This window comes from Ceratotherium simum, chromosome 9, assembly GCF_057802395.1.
Source record: "Ceratotherium simum simum isolate JZ-2026a chromosome 9, ASM5780239v1, whole genome shotgun sequence".
Classification (NCBI taxonomy): Eukaryota; Metazoa; Chordata; class Mammalia; order Perissodactyla; family Rhinocerotidae; genus Ceratotherium; species Ceratotherium simum.
The window spans coordinates 40,406,358-40,424,484 of NC_141908.1; the positions used below are offsets into that span (position 1 = coordinate 40,406,358).

At 36.8% G+C, this 18,127-nt stretch overlaps 1 protein-coding gene across 14 annotated transcripts in view; it reads right to left on the reverse strand.

The window, feature by feature from the left end:
* BAZ2B (bromodomain adjacent to zinc finger domain 2B) overlaps nucleotides 1-18,127 on the reverse strand; it is a 384,776-nt gene that overhangs the window by 211,192 nt on the left and 155,457 nt on the right. For all 14 annotated transcript variants that reach the window (XM_014785922.2, XM_087435270.1, XM_087435269.1 and 11 more), the window contains one exon: nucleotides 529-571. The gene's annotated coding sequence lies outside the window, so the exon portion shown is untranslated. The remainder of the gene's footprint in view (nucleotides 1-528; nucleotides 572-18,127) is intronic.

Here is an 18,127-nt window from a genome sequence, read left to right on the forward strand (position 1 = left end):
TTTTACAACAACTCTCCATATTTGGAAGACTCTTTATAAATCATTTAAAGATCAATGAAAAATTTAAGCAAGAAGCTTAAGAATCCTTTCAAAGCTGTTTTCACAGTCTTTCCTTAATAAGTGATTACAGTCTCAAGTAATTTTATTTTTGTAATTTTTCCTAATGTAGAGTCACCTTAAATATTTTGCCATTTTTTAGTAAAAACAAAAACTAAAAGAAGATGATGTTCACATTATAATTCCCACTGAAATATGTTAATATAATTAGGCATATAATTTCAGTTATAAATTAAAAGTAATTTTCATTTTAAATGTTTTCAAATCATTTAAAGCATTATTTTAAAAGTATTTAAATAATTAACTATAAGTGTGAAATGTGTTTCACTGAAAATGTAAACATTCAATTAGCTGTTGAAAGAAAGAATAATAACTTAGAATTATAAATATTTTCTAATATAAATATTTTCTATTCTCATTCTCAGAGAAAACGAAACATCCTTAAAAGTTTAATTATCATTTTGGTCTTACTGTGATCAATGTGGTCAATCTTGTGACATCACTGTTGAGAAATCTGCAATAAGAAAACAGAAATAGCATTCAGCTGAATCATAGTTGAGTAAGTAATTTCAGGAACTAAAAATTTTGCTTAGAGTTTTTGTCTTTCTTGATGCCATAGGTCATACTTAAATTAATCTAAAGTTGTCAGGAAAAGTACAATTGGCATGACACAAATAAGCATAAAACACCTACAGTTTTTATCTATAGGTCATTATTCATTATAATATGATAGATTATGTTTTGCTTATAAACAGCAACACCCCAGGGTTAATATGATATAACATATTGGTTCCTTTTTTATCTCACACTTTCCATTCAATCCATCCTGCCAACTATTCTTCCTCATTCTGTCCTTAATTCAAAAACACTTATTACTGATTGTTACCTCACTAGTGCAAGATGTTACTCTCCTATATTACCATCTACTGCTATTCTTAACTCAATGGCAAATATTAGCTCACATCACTACCCTACTCAAACTGTCCAATGGCTTTCCCATCACTTAGAATAAGATCTACAGTATTTACCACGGCCTATTAGGCCCTCTGTCACCTGGTCCCTTGACTACATCTCCTGCCACTCTGTACTATGTTGTCGTCACAAAGACATTTTTGATATTCCCTACCAAACTTGTCCCTCTTCAGGGCCTTGACACTTGCTGCTCTCTCAGCCTGGAGCAACTGCTCTTCATATCTTTATAGGATTGGCACACTCACTTCATTCAGGTCTCAAAACAAATGCCACCTCCTCAGAGAAGCCTTCCTTTACCATCAGAGACTGTTTTTAGCTGCAAGCTCCATGAGAGAAGATCACTGGAGCATTAGAATAGTACCCAGTAACTACTCAGTAAATAGCTGCTGAATAAATGAAGAAACAATTACTTACTAAAAATAAGTTCCTACTGCCTTTAGCACTACGCCCAGAAGGAAGTATAAATAAAAATTCTTATAATTAGCAACTATTTAAGGAATATATACCATAACAACTTGGTAAACATTTTTAAAAAGTCAGTGCAGAGAGAGTTTGCGAAGCTCAAAAAAAAAAAAAGCAAGGCAGAAGGTGGTGTGAAAGTGGGTGCAGTAAAATACAGGTATGAGATAATGACAGTCTGGATATTAAAGACGAAGAAATGCAGAGGGAATGCAAAACCCAAGATACATCTTAAATGGAGAAACAAGAAGACTTCATGCTAAATTAAGTATAGGAACAAGGAGGATGGTGACGTCACCATCATGGTAGAGTGAGTTGTTCCCGTCATCTCTCCCCTCTAAGTTACAACTAGTAAGATATCCCTAGACCAACAAAGGATTCTCTACATAGCACACCAGAACATCTGAGAGATCCATACATCTATACATTTGAAGGTGAGTGGGCTGGACCTCGTGGAGGTGGTGGAACCCGGCAAGCAGCGGTCGCAGCTCCCAAGACCAGAGGTTCAAGGAACTGTGGCCACCTGACCCAGGGGCCCCAAGAACTGCAGTAACTCCCGCGAATGGAGGCCCAAACAGCCCGCACTCTCAGAGACACCAGAACCTGCTGCAGTGCCCACACAACCAGAGGCTCCAGGAGCCAAAATGGTACCTGAGACCCAGCTCCCTCCACCTCCCCTGGTGGCAGTGCCATTGACCCCAGCCCTGCCAGCAGGAAGGACTGCATCTAAAACCCTGTACCCGTGGCACTGGGCAGTGGTGCCTGTGACCTGAGGTTCCAGGAATCCCACTGGCGCCTGACACCAGAGGCTCCAGGAACCACGGCGGCACTTGCAACTCAGCCCCATACCCTCCCCCAGCAGTGGCTGGTGGTACCCTCAACCTGAGGCTCAGGAACTGCTGAGGGACCCAAGATCAGAGGCTCCAGGAGCCCCAGTGGTAACTGCGACCCAGTGCCCTCCCTATCCCCCAGCAATGGCACCTGCAACACTGCTCCTTCCAGCAGCAGGGTCTGCATACAAGACCCTGGGCCCCCGGCAGCGGTGGCAGTGCCTGTGACCAGAGGTTCCAGGAGCCATGCCAGCGATCAAGACCAGAGGCTTCAGGAACCCAAGCAGTGCCCGTAACCCAGGTACCCACCCCCCGGGCAGTGGCGGTGCTGCCCGCGACCCCAGCCCGCCAGCAGCAGCAGTGATGCCCAAGAGCCCAGTGTCCTCTGCAGCATTGCCAGCACCCCCAGAAAAGCCAGAAGCAGCAGTGCAGGTGGCACATGTTGCAGCAGCAACTGAGGCGATGGAGAGGCCAAGTAACAGCCACAGCAGAGCCCACAATGCCAGTACCCCTCAGCTGCAGTGGCACCTACAACTTCAGCACCACCCCCAACCCATGGCAGCAGCACCTATAGACCCAAGAAACCCAGACATGGCAGAGGTGATTATGATCCCAGCTGCGACCCCATTTTCCCCCTTCCCCAGTGCAGAGGGGGAACCTGCAACCCATGCGACCTGAAGCAGCAGAGGTGCTTGCCAGCCCAATGACCCCAGTGGCAACACCCACAACTACAGCCATACATAAGCAGCAAGGAATCAGCCACCTCAAAGGCATAAGCAGCAGAACAAGGGCACTGAGAACATCTCTGGCAGAGGCAGTGGAGGGTAGAAAGTGCAGGCTCTCAAATACAATCAGAAGTGGCTCAGAATCAAAATAAACAAAACCTTACCTAAGTAAGAAAAGTGTTTACTACCACAAATGTGCCTGAAGAGGAACAACTCGTTGAGCACCCTAAAAAACTACAGTAACATGGTATCACAAAAAGAAAATGAGAATTTTCCAGAAACCAAACATGAAGTCACAGAAGATTGTGGTGTAACTGGCAGAGGATTCAAAATAGCTGTCCTGAAAACACTCAATGAGTTACAAGAAAACTCAGAAGACAGATCAACGAGCTCAGGAATAAAATTAATGAAAAGAAGGAGTACTTCACCAAAGAAATTGAAACTCTTAAAAAAAAGAACAAACAGAAATTCTGGAGCTGAAGAACTCAATAAGTGAAATAAAGAATAAAGTAGAAAGCATTGGAAATAGAGCAGACAATATGGAAAAGAGAATTAGTGAGCTCTAAGACAGAAATCTAGAAATGATTCAGGTGGAAAAGAACAAAAAACTAAGATTTTTTAAAAATGGAGAAATTCTACAAGAAATATCTGACTCAATTAGGAAAAGCAACATAAAGATAATGGGTATCCCAGAAGGAGAAGAGAGGGAGAAGGGAGCAGAGAGCTGCTTTAAAGAGATAATAGCTAAGAACTTCTCCAACCTAGGAAAAGAACTAGATTTATAAGCACAGTAATCTAATAGAACATGTAATTATCTCAAAGCAAAAAGACCTTCTCCAAGGCACATTATATTAAAACTGTCAAAAGTCAACAACAAAGAAAGAATATTAAGAGCAGCCAGAGACAAAAAAAATGAGTAACCTATAAAGGTACCTCCATTAGGCTATCAGAGGATTTCTCAGCAGAACTCCACAGGCCAAGAGACAGTGGAATGGTATATTCAAAATATCGAAAGATAAAAACTGTCAGCCAAGAATACCCTATCTAGCAAAGTTAACTTTCAAATATGAAGGAGAAATAAAGGCTTTCCCAGACAAACAAAAGCTAAGGGAGGTCATTGCCACTAGACCTGCCTTACAAGAAATGTTGAAAAGAGCTCTCCTACCTGAAACAAAAAGGCAAAGGTATACAAAGCTTTAAGCAAGGCGATAAATGGACAGATAGAATCAGAAAATGGCAACTCTATATCAGAATAGGTTAGTAAACTATTATAAAAGCTAAAGGGAAAGAAAGCATTAAAAATAACTATAACCATTTCAATTTGGTAACAAACTCACAATACAAAAAGGGATAATTTGTGACAAAAAAAACACAGAAGGGGAAGAGGAAAAAGACACAACCTGCACAGGCAAATGGAGATAAGATGCTATCAACAGAAAAAGGATTATCTCATCTATGAGATCTTTTATACAAACCTCATGGCAACCACAAAACAAAAAATCAGAGCAGAGTCACAAAACATGAAAAAGAGGAAACTGAAAAACATGTCTTAGAAAACCACCAGAGTGAAAGAGCAGACAGAAACATAAGGAAAAAGAAACAATGGAAATATAGAGCAACAAGAAAAGAAAAGTTAAAATGGCAGTATTAAGCCCTCATACATAAAAAATCACCCTAAATGTAAATGGAATGAATTCACCAATCAAAAGAAACAGAGTGGCTGGATGAATTAAAAAACAAGACCCAACAATATGCTACCTCCAGGAGATCCATCTCAGCTCTAAAAACAAACATGGGCTCAAAGTGAAGGAATGGAAGATGATACTCCCAGCAAATGGCAATCAAAAGAAAAGCAGGTATAGCCATACTTATATCAGACAAAATAGACTTCATGCCAAAGAAGAAAAGAAGAGACAAATATGGACATTATAGAATGACAAAGGGGACAATCCACCAAAAAGATGTAACATTTCTTAACATATATGCACCTAACATAGGAGCACCACAGTAAATAAAGCAACTATTAACACACCGAAAAAGAGAAATTGACAGCAACACAATAATAGGAGGGAACTTAAATATCCCACTTACATCAATGGATAGATCATCCAAACAGAAAGCCAATAAGGAAACATTGGCACTAAATGAAATAGTACACCACGTGGACTTAAGAGATATATGTAGAACCTTCTATTCTAAAACAGAAGAATACACTTTCTTCTTAAGTGCACCTGGAACATTCTCAAAGATAGACCATATGTTGGGAAACAAAACAAGTATCAATACATTTAAGAAAACTGAAATCATATCAAGCATCTGCTCAAACTACAAAGGTGTAAAAATAGAAATCAATTGCAATAGGAAAGCTGGAAAAGTCAGAAATCTTTGGAGACTAAACAACATACTACTGAATAACTACTGGATCAGTGAAAAAACCAAAGGAGAAATCAAAAATACTTGGAGACAAATGAAAATGAAAATACAACAATCCAAAATCAATGGGATGTAGCAAAAAGTGGCACTAAGGGAGAAGTTTATAGCAATACAGGCCTACCTCAAAAACAAGAAAAATCTCAAATAAAGAATCTAATACTACATCTAAAAGAAGTAAAAAAACAACAAATGAAGTCCAAAGTCAGTAGAAGGAAGAAAATAATAAAAATCAGAGTGAAAATAAATGCTACAGAGACTCAAAAGACAACAGAAAACATCAATGAAACTAAGAGCTGTTTCTTTGAGAAAATAAACAAAATTGACAAACCCTTAGCCAGACTCACTAAGAAAAAAAGAGAGAAGGCTCAAATAAGTAAAATTAGAAATGAAAGAGGAGAAATTACAATGGATACCACAGAAATACAAAGGATTATAAGAGAATACTATGAAAAGCTATATGCCAACAAATTGGATAACTTAGAAGAAATGGATAAATTCCTAGACTCATACAACCTCCCAAAACTGAAGCAAGAGGAAACAGAAAATAGTAATAGACCAATCACAAGTAAAGAGATTGAAACAGTAATCAAAAGCCTCCCAAAAAACAAAAGTCCAGGACCATGTGGCTTCTCTGGAGAATTCTAGCAAACATTCAAAGGTTGAATACTTATCCTTCTTAACTATTCCAAAAAATGGAAAAAGATGGAATGCTTCCTAATTCATTCTATGAGGCCAACATTACCCTGATACTAAAACTAGACAAGGACAACACGAAAAAGGAAAATTACAGGCCAATGTCACTGATGAACATAGATGCAAAAATCCTCCACAAAATATTAGCAAATAGAATACAGCAATACATTAAAAGCATCATACATCATGATCAAGTGGGATTTATACCAGGGATGCAGGGATGGTTCAACATCCACAAATCAATCAATGTGCTAAACCACAGTAACAAAATGAGGAATAAAAATCACATGATTATCTCAATAGATGCAGAGAAAGCATTAGACAAGATCTAAAATCCATTTATGATAAAAAATCTCAATAAAGTGGGTATAGAAGAAAAGTACCTCAACATAATACAGTCCACAAATGACAAATCCACAGCCAACATCATACTCAACGGTGAAAAACTGAAAACCAGCCCTCTGAGAACGGGAGCAAGACAAGGGTGCCCACTCTTGTCACTCCTACTCAACATAGTAGTGGAGGTTTTGGCCAGAGCAATTAGGCAAGAAAAAGAAATAAAGGTATCCAAACTGGAAAGGAAGAAGTACAACTCTTGCTGTTTGCGGATGAAATGATTCTATATATAGAAAACCCTAAAGAATCCACCAGAAAGCATTAGACGTAATCAACAACTACAGCAAAGTTGCAGGGTACAAAATCAACTTACAAAACTCAGTTGCATTTCTATACACTAATAACGAACTAGCAGAAAGAGAAGTTAAGAATACAATCCCACTTACAATCATAACAAAAAGAATAAAATATCTAGGAATAAATTTAACGAAGGAAGTGAAAGACCTATACACTGAAAACTATAACACATTATTGAAAGAAATTGAAAATGATATAAAGAAATGGAAAGATATTCCATGCTCATGGATTGGAAGAATAAACATTTCCATTAAACATGGAAAAAGTTAAATATCCGTATTACTAAAAGCAATCTACCGATTCAATGCAATCTCAATTAGAATCCTAATGACATTCTTCACAGAAATAGAACAAAGAATCCTAAAATTTATACGGAACAACAAAAAACTCTGAATAGCCAAAGTAATCCTGGGAAAAAAGAACAACGCTGGAGGCATCACAATCCCTGACTTCAAAATATACTACAAAGCTATAGTAATCAAAACAGCATGGTATTGGCAGAAGAACAGACACGCAGATCAATGGAACAGAATTGAGAGCCCAGAAATAAAACCACACATCTATGGACAGCTAATCTTTGACAAAGGAGCCAAGAACACACAATGGAGAAAGGAAAGTCTCTTCAATAAATGGTGTTGGGAAAACTGGACAGCCACATGCCAAAGAATGAAAGTAGACCATTATCTTATACCATACACAAAAACTAACTCAAAGTGGATTAAAGACTTGAATGTAAGACCTCAAACCATAAAACTACTAAAAGAAAACATAGGCAGTACACTCTTTGACATCGGTCTTAGCAGTATCTTTTTGAATACCCTATCTACTCAGGCAAGGGAAACAAAAGATAAAATAAACAAATGGGACTACATCAGATTAAAAACTTCTACAAGGCAAAGGAAATCATGAACAAAACGAAAAGACAACCCACCAAATGTGAGAAAATATTTACCAATCATATATCCAAGAAGGGGTTCCATTCCAAAATATATAAAGAACTCATACAACTCAACAACAGTAAGACAAACAACCCAATCCAAAAATAGGCAGAGGATCTGAATAGACATTTTTCCAAAGAAGATACACAGATGGGCAACAGGCAGATGAAAAGATGTTTAACATCACTAATTATTAGGGAAAAGCAAATCAAAACTACAGTGAGCTATCACTTCATGCCCGTCAGAATGGCTATTATTAAAAAGACAAGAAATAAGTGTTGGAGAGGATATTGAGAAAAGGCAATCCTCAGACACTGCTGGTGGGAATGTAACTTGGTGCAGCCACTATGGAAAACAACATGGAGATTCCTCAAGAAATTAAAAATAGAAATACCCTATGATCTAGCTATTCCACTTCTGGATGTTTATCCAAAGAACACGAAAACACTAATTTGAAAAGATATATGCACCCCTATGTTCAATGCAGCATTATTCACAATAGTCAAGACTTGGAAGCAAACTAAGTGCCCATCAACGGATGAATGCATAAAGAAGATATTTTATACATTTACAATGAAATACTACTGATTCATAAAGAAAAGATAAAACCTAGCCATTTGTTACAAATTGGATGGTTCTTGAGAGTATTATGCTAAGTGAAATGAGTCAGATGGAGAGAGACAAATATCATATAATTTCACTCATATAGGGAAGATAAACACAGAGAACAGATTATTGGTTATCAGAGGGGAAGGGGATAGGGGAAGGGTAAAAGGGGTAAAGGGGCACATGTGTTTGGTTACAGATGACAACTAGACTTTTGGTGGTGAACATGATGTAGTCTATACAGAAGTCGAAATATAATAAGTATACCTGAAATTTATATAATGTTATAAACCAATGTTACCTTAATTTTAAAGATTTTATTTATTTAATTTTTTCCCCCCAAAGCCCCAGTAGATAGCTGCATGTCATAGCTGCACATCCTTCTAGTTGCTGCATGTGGGACTCGGCCTCAGGATGGACGGAGAAGTGGTGCCTCTATGCGCACCCGGGATCCGAACCCGGGCCACCAGCATTGCAGTGCGCGCACTTAACCACCAAGCCACAGGGCCGGCCCTACCTTAATTTTAAAACAGGAAAAAAATAAAATAAAATATAGAGAAGAAAAAATTAAAAAATGACCTATAAAAAAAGTATAAGAACAAGGGTAGCAGAGAATGAAAGATTATCTCAAAAGTTCTCACTCACCATGGACACAAGGAAAGAAACCTGCAATGGTGGGATGGAGTGACTTTTATTTTGGACAGTCAGTCAGTCCAGTATTACCACAGGCTATTCAAATGGCGATGCTTCCCAACAACAGGTAGAAATTGCGATGTAGAATAATCTAATATTTGAAAATCAGTCATCTAAAAAAGTACAATTCAAGTCAAGAATGTGGATGAGTTCACCAAGAGAATGAATATAGAGAAAGAACAGAGCATCCAGCAGAATTCGGGGGATACCTATAAATAAGGAGAAGCAAGAGAAGTGGCATTGCATGGTGTTTTGTTTTGTTTTGTCTAAGTCCAAGAAATAGAGACATGGAAAATGCACTGATTGAAGGCAAAAGAGGAAAGATTTCTAAGGAAGAGAACGTGTCAGCTTTAAATGATGCACAGAGGGGTCAGAGAAGATAAGACTGGAAACTTATTCTCTCTAAACTACCCATGCCCCCAGCATATCCAATCAGATCAGAAGAAGGCTATATAGATGAAACACATTACTCTCCCTACCCAAGACCTGCCTTCAAGGAACTACTTCTTAGTGATATGCTCATAACTTTAATCAATATAAAAACAGTCTTCTGACAGTAAAATGTCAATATAAAAAATGTGGTGAAAGAAGCAATTATCCTTTATATAAAACTCTGTAATTCAAAAAGGTACTAAAAAATCTTTAATGCTACATTCAAACAATATTTGTAACTGAATAAAAAGATAAAAGTATGTAAATGTTCCATTTTATTTTTGATTTTTTGGGAAAAAATACAAGATAATTAAGACTAAATCTATAGTCAAAAATGCATACTTTATTTAAAACCCTAAAGCTTATAGTATAAGAAACTATTAAAGGCATTCCTTCATCACGGTAGCAGTTTTTACACATGGCTTACAGGGTACTTGCAAATGCATGAGGAAAAAAAAATAAATGAAATTAAAATGACACTAGAGGTTAAAGCCAGACAAATCTTAAAGCTTCTCATAAAAATCCTAAGTGGCTTTTACAAGGAAAAGGTAATTCTTTAAAATCATTTTGAAACTAGGAAATATATTCAAATTGCACATATAAAAAGTAATATTACATTTTATGAAACATAATTCAACTAATATATTGGTTATGTGCTATTTATCTACACGTCACCAATTCAGTAAATACGCACAGAGAAAATCTCAACTATATTTACACTCAGAAAACACCTACCAATGTTAAACTGTGGGAAAAGAACCTAAAGTCATGACATACAATTATATGAGTATTTTTCCAGTAATTAGCATGTAACTATCTTTATTTTTCCTCTTCCTCTGCCCCCACATGGAAAAAGTCTTTCCTTACATAATCAGTTTTAGCATACTCAAGTCTTAACCTTCATTTGACAACATCACATAAGTTTCAATATATACAAATTAAGGATATTTATTCCTACCTGGCTTATTGAAAAGATTCAAAGAAACAAATAAATAGAATATCTATCTGCTTTTTCTCACCTCACTCAATCTGAACATGGAAATATATGCTGATGAACTCTAAAATTCATTTGAAGTATATAGTCACTAAAATATTTTATCATTCATTTATATATCAGTTTAATGTTTTTTCTGTGTTCTATGCTCTTTTCAAGGTGTGGTTATACAATTACAAATTATTTCTAAAATTTACATATGAAGAAGAGTCATAAATCATATGCTACTTGTAGCTTGTTTCAGTATTGCAATTTTGGATTGCAGACATGAAAACTCTGTATCATTCTCTTTTTAACCACAACTACACATATTTTTAAGGTTTAATAAAAACTTTATAAGACTCTAAAGGCATATATTCTTAAGGTTTAATAAAAACTTCATAAAAATCTAAACACGCTTCTACCATCATCTAGCTATTTCAAATCCTGACCATTATTTATTTATTTATTTTTTTATTACTTGGGGAAATTATTCAGAAGGGGGAAAAAAATCACAGACTTTGATAAGCCCACTTTTTTGGAAGGGAAGGAGGATATTTGTAAATAGTAGGAAACTATATACTGGGGAAACTGGTGAAAATGTGATCTACCACTATTAGAATACTCTATCCAGTGCTGTGCAATGAAACTTTCTACAATGATGGAAATGTTTACTATCTATGCTGTCCAATACCTAGCCCATAGCCAAATGTGGCTATTGAGCACTTGTATAACATGGTTAGTGTGACTAAGGAACAGACTTCTAAGTATTAATTAATCTAAATTATTTTTAATTTAAATTTAAATACCCACATGTAGCTAGTGGCTAACACACGGGACAGCACAACTAGGCATTTCTGAAACTATACCAGGATTGAACTGTAAATGATCCTCCTAAATATTTGAAAATTTATTTTATTTTTTAGAATTGGAAAAAAAACTCAAATGTGTTGGGTAAGATATGTTCATTTCAGGAAAACCGCTCCATATTTGGTAAAATAAAAAATTATTTTACGTTTAAATAACTTTCAAGTTAAAGTTTGGTGGGAAAAAAGGTTTATTTTACCATAGAACCCCTATTGTATCATAGTGGTTACAAGAGGAAATAGTCTTGGGTTTTAGAGAACTGCATTTTAAACTTCTTCAAGTTGCATCACTATTGCCTGGTATTTAAAAGTTTCAATTTGCTTTACTTTATTCAGCTGGATAGAAGTGGTTTACATCATTTACTTATGTACTGTTATGAGGAAAAACTCAACAAGATATAGGGAAAAAAAGAAATTTATTTTATTAACAATTTTAATAATCCTGATCCTTGGGAATCTCTTTTGCTATCAATTATTTTCCTTTTCTTATTACATTTTAAGGAAAATAAATGAGCAAGCTTTAATAGCAAGACAGGAGTTTTAACTAAGCTTGTAATATGGTATATGTAAAAGAAGCCTGCCATCTCAGTCTAAAGTGGGTATATAAATAGAAGACATTATATAACATTAATAGAAGTTTTGTTAAGCAATTTTCTCAAGTTAGAAAGGCACCAATCAATTTAGATACTTAATCTACATGCAACAAAGCTTTAAAGAGATAGAAATCATTTCCTGACTTGTACAAACACTGACTTGGTATCCAGGCTAACAGTTTTCCTGAGTTCATAGGGAAAGACATCCAAGGTAGAGAAAGGAAGGAAAATAGGCAGCTTGAATAGATATGGGTTCCAATTCCAAGCAGTATTTTTGGTGCATCATACTCACTGAATGCTTCTTGTCCTCAGTTTCAACTGTAGGTCTAAGCAGGGTAAGTAGTAAAATATCAGATGTGCTTTTTTCCTTAATGTTCACAGAGGCTGTGAAGGCAGTAGTTCCAATGATTCCTGCCAGTGCACATTAATCCATGCTAAAATACACCGAAACTAATAAAAAAGATAGAGCCTCTTACCCTGAAAACTGACTACCGACTAACTCCCTGAAATAAAGGGCTCATATACTTGCAGAACTGGAAGAAACAGAGTTCTCAGATTAATTCAAAGCCATCAATTTTTATTTTGACTGTCATTTTTTGATCAACAAAAGCAAGATCATCAATGCCAAGGTTCTCTAAACTGGTACTATTTGGCTTTCTGGTAGCATAACTAGACTCTAATTCAATATCTGCTTTGATTAATTCAATACCTGGTGTTAGAAATAATCAGAAGCTCATTAGCTACACCAGAGATACTCAGAAAGTTAGAAAGTGGTGACTCCATAGCTTCCCAAAAGAAGTCTAGGAATAAAGCACATGACGGTTTCTCATTTTAAAGCCCCTAACTTTGTCATATTACAACCTAAAACAAAGTGAAGTGAGTTTTCCTTTAAGACAGATGCCTTAAGTACTAAACAAAACCAAAAGCAAAAACAAAAAAGGATGTACAATCTCTTTAAAACCTTAAAGAGACTAAATAGTCACTTTAAGGATTCTAACTTTTTGTCACCTCGCCAAACTACTACTGTCTTCAGTAGTACAACTTCAGGTAAAACCAAATATAAACAGATAGCATTAAAAAGCACTTCTTTGGGGCCGTCCCGGTGGCATGGTAGTTAAGTTCGTGCACTCCACTTCAGTGGCCCCGGGTTTGCGGGTTCGGATCCTGGGCGCAGACCTACACACAGCTCATCAGGCCATGCTGTGGTGGCATCCCACATATAAAATAGAGGAAGATTGGCACAGATGTTAGCTCAGGGACAATCTTCCTCACCAAAAAAAGAAAGCACTTCTTGTATCGTCAATGATTTCACATTTCTTATAAAATAAATTTACATTTCATAAATTACTAAAATGTATGAATAATTTCACTAACCTTACTACAAAAAACTGTCATTCCCTCAAAATGTATCATAGTCTTCATTTGCAAAACTTGTGTTTATTGTTCTATGTGACTGAAAGTTCTCTAGAAGAGTTACAATTCCCATAGGTTAAAGCACAAAATTTTTAGACAATATAAGCCTTATTACATGAAGTTTAGTTAGAGCCCAGATGGTAACTTCATAATTTTGCTGATAATAAAAACTGTGAAAACAAAGCACAACTGGCTATTAGACCTAGTGAATTTTTTTTAAACTTAAAGTATACATAAGCTGCATGTTTTTCGAAACTTTACCACCCTATTCTTTCAACACTAATTTGCGCTTCTCAAAATCTTTACTCACTCGGTCATAAGTTTCTGCTTTAGAGCCATAAATGGGCATCCAGCAGAGGAAGAAGGTGGTAGCACTGCCAACAGGTGTTGAAACATTCTTGAGGCCAATATATACACAATCCAAAAATGAACTAATCACTTGGGTGAAGTAATATAATGAAGAACTTCATTTGAGAAAAATTACATGTTGTTTTAGCTGAACTTTTGTTTCTCTACGTATAAGTTCTTTAGAAACTTCAACTCAAATTGTAGCAACATAGAGAGGTAAAGCCTTTAGGAATTATTATTAACTAAGTTAAAACACATTATGTGAATATAAATTATGGGGAAATTTTAGTTTTTTATCAAAATTAGAGTCCATTTGAGTCCTGTCAACAAATGCCAAATCGATAGATAATGTGTCACTTATAAGACTGCCATTAAAAAAACCCATCTCATTTGAACAAGCTAGCAATCAAGATAAACACATGTTCATAGTTTTTTACAGGTTTCATGTACCATAGCTAAAAGACTGAAATGAAACTAATCCAATGCAAACTTTCAAAGATCCAATTAAGGCAATTAAGCAATCTAACAATATAGTCAAAAAAATATTTAGTTAGAGCCTCTAACTAAAGTTGCCATCACTAATAAACAAATACTAGGTTTCAGATAACATATATTTTACTCTTTTCTATTAAAAGAACTTTGTTATGAATATATAGGGATATTAAATATGTATTTATTTTGTTTTTCTAAGAACTCTTAGAATGGTTTCATCATAAACAAGAAATCTGGTCTAATGCTTTCAACAAGGGACTACATAACCCTGGTCCCCATTCAGAATTTTGCCATATATTCATTACGTACCTTAGGCAATCTCTTAGTACTTCAGTTTTCCATACCATAATTATCTACTTCACAGGGATGTTGTGAAATCTAGTTAATTATACTCATAAAATATTTTGAGGTACATAGATGAAAGAAAGGTATAAGGCATAGATACAATTAATTGCTATGTACTTGATGAAAAACATGCCACGTAAAAACATTTAACAGCAACAACATGGATGAATCATAAAGACACTGTGGTAAGGGAAATAAACCAGTTCTAGACACTGAATGTTTGTGCCCCCCGCCCCTTAATTCACATGTTGAAATCTAATCCCCAATGTGATGATATTTGGAGGTAGGGACTCCGGGGGCGATTAGGTCATGAGGGCAGAGCCCTCCTGAACAGGATTAGTGCCCTTATAAAAGAGACCCCAGAGAACTTCCTTGCCCCTTCCACCATGTGAGGTTATAGCAAAAAGATGGCCATCTATGAACCAGGAAGTGGGCCCTAACCACACACAGGAAATCTGTCAAGACCTTGATATTAGACTTCCCAGCCTCCAGAACTGTGAGAAATAAATTTCTGTCATTTATAAACCACCCAGTCTACAGCATTTTGTTATAGCAGCCCAAATGGACTTAAGACAGCCAGTCACAAGAGCATATTATGATATGAAGTACTTATATGAGGTACCTCAAGTAATCAAATTCATAAGACAGAAAGTAGAATGGTGATTGCTAGGGGCTAGGGGAGGGGAGAATGGGGAGTTAATGTTTAACAGGTACAGAGTTCAATTTTGGAAGACGAAAAAAGTTCTGGAGATGGATGGTGGTGATGGTTGCAAAACAATGTGAATGTACTTAACGCCACTGAACTGCATACTTATAAATGGTTAAAATGTTAACTTTAATGTTATGTATATTTTACTACAAAAATAAAAAAAATTTAACCAATGTGAAAATCAGAATATAAATCATAGACCAATCTTAAATTTTTCATTCACTAATTCACTCATTAAAATATTAATTAAATCAAGCAATTCATTTGTTCATTCATTCAGTAACTACTTTATTTACCAAGTGTTTTCTATGTGGCAGGCACTGTGCTAGACCTGGAAATATGGCAGTGAAAAAGACAAAGTCTCTGTCTTCACAGAACTTATGCAGAAATAGTGGAGGCCTACAAAACAACAAAAAGTACAAAAGTTTTACCCTTTCTCATAGTGATAAGTATTACAATGAAGGGTAAGGAGATGGAGTGATGGCAAGGACGGCCTCTCTGAGAAGATAACTGCCCTGAGACTAGAATGAAGTAAGAAGGAACACTTCAGGTAGAGAGAATAGCAAGTGCCACAGGTGGAAAGGCTTAGAGTTTTCAAAAAATGACAGAAGGTGCAGGGCTGGTTCACAGTTAGTTAGAAGACAGTGGTAGGAGAGCTAGGCACAGATCATGGAGGGCCTAAGAAGAAACAGTAATAGTTTGGATGTTATTCCAGGTGTGTCGAAAGCCATGTGGGATGCTTTCACTAAGGGCCTGATGTGATCTGATTAAAAAAAAGGCACTCTTGGGGCTGGTCCAGTGGCGTAGTGGTTAAGTTCACACACTCTGCTTCTGCGGCCTGGGGTTCATGGGTATGGATCCTGTGTGCAGTCCTACGCACCGCTCATCAAGCCATGCTTCAGGGCCACCCCATATATAAACTAGAGGAAGATGGGCACGGATGTTAGCCCAAGGCCAATCTTCCCCAGTAAAAAGAGGAGGATGGGCAATGTATGTTAGCTCAGGGCTAATCTTCCTCATCAAAAAAAAAAAAAAAGACACTAGTCACTGTATACAGAATAATCTCAAGGAAGGAGAGGAAGAGAAGAATCAAAACACAGAGACCAGTTTAGAGAAAAACTAGTAATTCAGGTGGAAATGAGGTGACTATCATGGTAGCCACGTTGGTGGTAAGAAGTGGTTGGAGGGCCGGCTCTGTGGCTTAGCGGTTAAGTGCGCGCGCTCTGATGCTGGCGGCCTGGGTTCGGATCCCGGGCGCGCCCCAAGGCACCACTTCTCCGTCCAGCGCGAGGCCGAGTCCCACGTACAGCAACTAGAAGGATGTGAACCTATGACATACAACTATCTGCTGGGGCTTTGGGGGGAAAAAAATGAATAAATAAAATCTTTAAAAAAAAAAAAAAAAAGAAGTGGTTGGATATTTGTTGCTGATGGAGTAAATAAGAGAAAAAGCATCATAGAGAAGGATGACTCCAAGGCAAGGTTTCGATCAGATCAATAGGGTGAATAATGCTGCTAAACATTGAGATACAAAGCACTGGAGTAGGATAGGTTTGATGGGGCTGGCCCGGTGGCATAGCAGTTAAGTTCACGTGCTCTGCTTAAGCGGCTCAGGGTTCGCAAGTTCGGATCCCGGGTGCAGACCTACGCACTGCTTGTCAAGCCATGCTGTGGTGGCATCCCATATAAAGTAGAGGAAGATGGGCACGGATGTTAGCCCAGGGCCAATCTTCCTCAGCAAAAAAGAGGAGGATTGGCAATGGATGTTAGCTCAGGGCTAATCTTCCTCATAAAAAAAAAAAAGGAATAGGTTTGGTGGCGATGGTAGTGATAGTAATAAGGAATCAAGAATTTGGTTTTGGCAAAGATAAGTACCCAAGTGAAGAGTGTCAGGAAAGATGACACGATCAACTCTGACAAATGTGGCTGGGACAACACTTAACCTGAGGGCTGAGAAATGACCACTGAATTTAGAAGGATAAATTTCACTGGTGCCCAAGAATGTTGTCAGTGGAGTGGTGAAGACAAAGCATGAAAAGGATAAGTAAAGCAGAGAAAATGAGATGAGGATGTAGAAGCAGCATATATGGACAACAATTTGAAGGGGTTTTGCTGTAAAGGATTGTAGAGAACTGGTACTGTAGCTGGAGGGGGATGTGGCATCTTGAAAGGTTTTGGTATTAACATGGGGAAATAGTGCAGCATGTTTACATGCTGATCAGATGATCTAGAGAAGGAAAAAAATGATGATGGGAAAAATTATGGAAGGAAAATCAATGATTACTAAGCATCTAATAAATGCATAAATCTGTCCTTGCTGCTAGAAATGCGAAGATAATAAATACGACATGTTATTATGTGGAAAATATATTGAAAATCATGAGGGAAAATACCACATATAATTAAATCAAAAATCCTTTAGAAACAATATTATTTTATAATAGAGGCTGCCATGCTAAAAATACTATGCAAAGCAATGTTGACATATTTTATGATGTGACAGCAATGTCCTTCTAAGCTATACACACGCAGCTGCACAGTGTAAAAATAATGCCATACACAGTTTTTATTTGATTATGCACAGTGGGGCTTAAATAGGATCAACATTAGACAAAGAGTAAAGCCAGCAATTTTAAAAAACATCTCCACTGTACTTTACCTTTTCCCTCTTCTGTATTGACCCATTTCCACTTTTGGATTTCCAGCACCCCTCTGTTCTACAATTCTTCACTCTACTCAAAACAGAAAGCAACTCACATAGTAATAATTTATATAAATCTTCATGATTTCAAGAGTTCCTTTCTCTTTCCTTATTAATTACTTCCCACCATGTTCCCTTGCCTCCTTAAAAAGGTTA